Raw genomic sequence first — 4,650 nt, forward strand, 5'->3', positions numbered from 1 at the left:
GGAGTTGGGGAGGGAGGGGGAGGGGCTAGGGGGTAGGGGGCGGGATGGGCACAGGCAGGGAACTTCAGCAAGGCTCCCCAGGTTTCTAGTTTATGGAGTACTTCCTTTCCCTTTCCTGGAAGCTGTATTTTCACCCACTGAGAGCCAGTCTTGTGGGCAGTGAAGTTCCTTTAGGATGAGCCTGTGGCCAGGAGCACCAAAGGTCCATTGCAAAGCGGGGAAGGGGTGTGTGGGGACTCGGCTGACCAGCTGAGCTTCCCTACCTGTGGGAAATCCCAGTAGGACTGGGAGAAGCAGAGTAGTGGAGGCCATCTGGTAGAAAATGTACCAAAGAAGGTTTTAAAATCTACCTGGGTCTCCAGATCAAAGGCTGGGAAAAAACAACTTACAGAAGCAAAAGCTAGAGCACTCGGGGACATGGGGGAAGAGGGACAGGCAGGAACATGGACCTCCCCCAGTTCTCTTTCTGTTCTGCTTAGGATAGAAGCCACTGCCAGCTTTTAAAACACCAATTTGTATCCACTTATCTCTCCACTCAGCGTTCCCATCCCCACCCTCTGCCATATTTGATTACTGCCTGCTTATTAGAATTACAGCACATATCTTAGACCTTTCTTTAAATGCTGCTTTTACACTGTCATAAAGCAGAGGACTCTTTTGGAAGGAGCATGAAATATTTTAAAAATCAGATTCAGGAGGTTCAGAGCGTTAATGAACTCAGGGTTTAGTCTATCGTATCATTTCAAAGTCTGTGTAAATGGCAGTACAGAGAATGGAAGAAGTCCTGGACTGAGAGTTCAGAGACAGTGGACTCCAGGCCTACTTCCCTCTGCTTGTGTGACCCTTAGGAACTCTCTTCACTTCATTGGGCCTCAGTTTCCTCACTATAAAGTAACAGGTTGTGCAAATATCCCTTCTGACGCTAACATTTTGTGATTTAAACTTTGCTCTTATGTACATATGGATTCTATTTTTAAAAAGTACTTTGGGACTAGTGGCCAGAGAGCCTGTTGATAAGCTGATCTTCAAGTTCTTTCCTAGCCTTCTTTAAAATCCTTCAAGCGGATACCTGATTTCCATCGTGCAAAGCTGGTGCTCAATCTTACGGAAGATGTGTTTGGAAATGATTCAGTAAGACGGAAAGGAGAAAGCTTAAGACCGTGACCGCTCTCATAACCCAGTGACAGGCCCGACTGGAAAATAACTCACGCCTCAGGACTGAGGTGGCACCCAGCAACCGTGCATTACTGGGGAGGAAACGTCAACCTAAACTTGCACCTTTGCTTTTACTGTTTTTTAAAAATCTTTGCTTCTCTTGTGCACTAGCTGCTCCGGTTATTTCTGGGCTTCTGGAAATTTTGGTTTGTCTTTTAATTGTTCTTTAAAAATTAGCCCAGACATAATTTTCTTTAGATGCCTCTGTGAACGCTGTAAGCTGATAACGTCTCTCTCATATTTGCCCACCTTGTACCTTGCACATTCTCCTTTGTCACAGTGCTCGTGGCCTAATGTCATTACACCCTATGAAGTCTCCCCTATTTGTGTGATTCTTGCCCTACCTCAGTAGCTGCATGGAGTGCCTAGCAAAGTGTCTAGCACATTTTATATGCCATATTAGTCAGGGTTCTCCAGAGAAACAGGACCAATACATATATGGAAAGAGGGAAAGACTGATTTTAAAGAATTAGCTCAGGAGATTGTGGAGGTTGGCAAGTCCAAAATCTGCAGGATAGGCCAGCAGGCTACAGATGCAGGTTAAGGGTTGAAGTATCTGAAGACAGTCTGCTGGTAGAATTTCTCCTTCCTTGGATGAGAGCAGTCTTTTTTCTATTAAGGGCTTCAATACATGAATAGGTAAGTGCCACTTACATGGAAGATAATCAGCTGGCTCCATGTCTACTGATCTTAATGTTAGTCTCAGCTTAAAAATATCTTCACAGAAACATCTAGAAAATGTTTGACCAAATATCTGGGTACTATTTCCTAGCCAAGTTGATACATTAAATTCACCACCACAGATGCTCACTAATTCTTCTGAAGTGAGTTCATGATACAGCATATGTATGTGAACAGCCGCTTTTGGCTTCCTATTTCTCCTGGACTAGCTTTCTTCTGTTTTCTTCTAAAAAGCCTCTACTTTATTTTTTTACCCACTTTAAATCATTTTAACAGGTGTGTATTGTGGTCCTATTCTGTGGTCCATTTTTCCTTTGAAATGTTTTGTTATTTTGCGTTTGCTGCAGAGTTCAAGGGGCCCTGTCTATTAACCATTTCCTGTTAGCTCTTTTTTTTTTTAATTTTAGCTCTCATGACTTAATGAGGCATGGTGGCATGGTATTTACACATTCAGGCGCATGAAGTGGCAAAGATTTGTTTAATCTCCTGTTTTTCAGTTATCTGTGCTTCTGTTTTCCTTCTGTTGAACTAGCCTCGGTCGTGGTATCGTTGGAGAGGAACTGAACATCAGAGCCTCATATTTCTTGGTATCAACGTGAAAGGGAGTTTACCCTAGAGGCATTACCTTATCTGAACATTTGGATTCAATTATAGTAATGATACTATCACAAATGACACAGAGAAATGCTTACAATGTGAAGCTCAGTGGTTAACAAAAAAGGATATAAAATTGTATATACAAAATGATCCAATTTTTCTTTTTAATGTGCATAAAATAAAGATTGTAAGTATTTAGAATCTGAGTGGTGGAATGTGTTTTTTTTTCTGTGCTTTCTAAAATTTCTTTCTACATGTAAAAGAAAAATTCTAAATGTGAAAAACTTCCCCTTCTCTCTCTCCCTACTCCCAGCAAACTCCCCCATTAGCATCCTGAGAGGTAATTATAATCATTACTAACAATGTGACATGTATTCTTTCAGTCATTTTACACACACACACACACACACACACACACACACAGAGCTCTTTTTTCTTACATAAATAGACCATGTATATTACTCACTCAAAAACTTGATTTTTTTACTTAACAAAATGTCTCCAAGCTCTTTCCTTGTGAGCCTGATTATTTACCCAAAGTCTACTGATTTAAATGTCTACCTTTTTGGAAAGGTAATTAAAATAATTCATAATTATGAATAATTTATTCATAATTATGCCCTAATTTAGGAGAAGGAAACTCATTCTCCACTCTAAACAGAGACTGAGGTTATTTCCAATTTTCTGCTATGAGAAACAATTCTGCAAAGAAATCCAGAAACATTTATCTTTGTGAACACATGAGAGTTTTTACTTAGTTAGTTAGTTAGTTTTAGCTGCGTTGGGTCTTTGTTGCTGCGTGCAGGCTTTTCTCTAGTTGCGGCGAGCAGGGGCTACTCTTTGTTGTGGTGCGCGGGCTTCTCACTGTGGTGGCTTCTCTTGTGGAGTACGGGCCCTAGGCACGTGGGCTTCAGTAGTTGCGGCACGCGGGCTCAGTAGTTGTGGCTCACGGGTGTAGTTGCTCCCTGGCGTGTGGGATCTTCCCGGACCAGGGCTCCAAGCCGTGTCCCCTGCATCGGCAGGTGGATTCTTAAGCACTGTACCACTAGGAAAGTCCCTGAGAGATGTGTTTTTTAAGAGAGATTTCTAAAAGTTTTCTCAACTTTTCTACTGGAAGTATGCATTATTTTTTATCATAAAAAAGGAACATTTTATTAAAAAACAAATCAACAGGCTAAGATGAGATCACTCAGCTGGGTGCAGTCCATGACAGCAGGTCTGTGCCAGGACCTAGCATCCACCTGGTACACAGTAGGTGTTTAATGCCTGTAGCGAGAAAGGTAAGCACAGCAAATCAAAATTCTTGAGAAGTATATATAATACTTGCATATGGTGATTCTAGTATTTTTCAGATGATATTATTTATTCAGACAAAAATACTCTTAGTTTTTCTTTGCTTTTCTTTGCTATCAGGATGAAAAAATTCTATTCTGCAACCAAACAAATGACAAGAGTTAAAATTAATTAAATTCTAACAACCAACCTAAGAGGTAGGTACTATTATTGTCCCATTTTATGCGTGAGGGGCCCGGACCGTGACAAAGGCCGCGCACACACTAAACATCCTTTTCCGAGTCAAGGGCCACACGCTGTTCACTGCCCAGAGGAGCTGGACTGGAGGAAAGGCCGAGGGGTCAACCCGGGGTTACACGTGAGTCTCCAACAGTCTCTCAAAAGAGGGGGTGGGGGGAACGGAGCAGCGCCAATTCGCGGCGCCTGGTGCTCCCCTGCGCCCTCCGGAGCCGAGGGCGCCGGTGACGCGGGTCCCGCCGCCCGGCTCGGGCGCAGAAGGCTCCGCGCCTCGCCCGAGCCGAAAGCTGCGCCCGGCACTCGTCCAGCTCCGTTGAACCTGGGCGTGATCCGCGGGCGCCGCGGCGGAGTCCGCCCTGGGCCTCCTCGCACCCAGACTTCCCCGCGCCCGGCCCCACCCTGAGCCCGCGCGCCGTGCCCGCCTCGCGGCCACCAGGTACCGCTCCCCGCTGTCGGCTCCCACACCCGCGCTCCTAGCCTGCCGGCGACCAGTGCCGCCCGCCCCTCCTCCCCACCCTCCTCGCCCGCGTCCCCCGCGCGCTCCTCCCCCGCGGTGCCCCGGGGGCCACCCCCCACCCATTGTTGGGCCTGGACCTGTTCCCCACTCGCCTGCTCCCCACTGCCCCC

This window comes from Lipotes vexillifer, unplaced genomic scaffold, assembly GCF_000442215.2.
Source record: "Lipotes vexillifer unplaced genomic scaffold, Lipotes_vexillifer_v1.1 scaffold999, whole genome shotgun sequence".
NCBI classification, from domain to species: domain Eukaryota; kingdom Metazoa; phylum Chordata; class Mammalia; order Artiodactyla; family Lipotidae; genus Lipotes; species Lipotes vexillifer.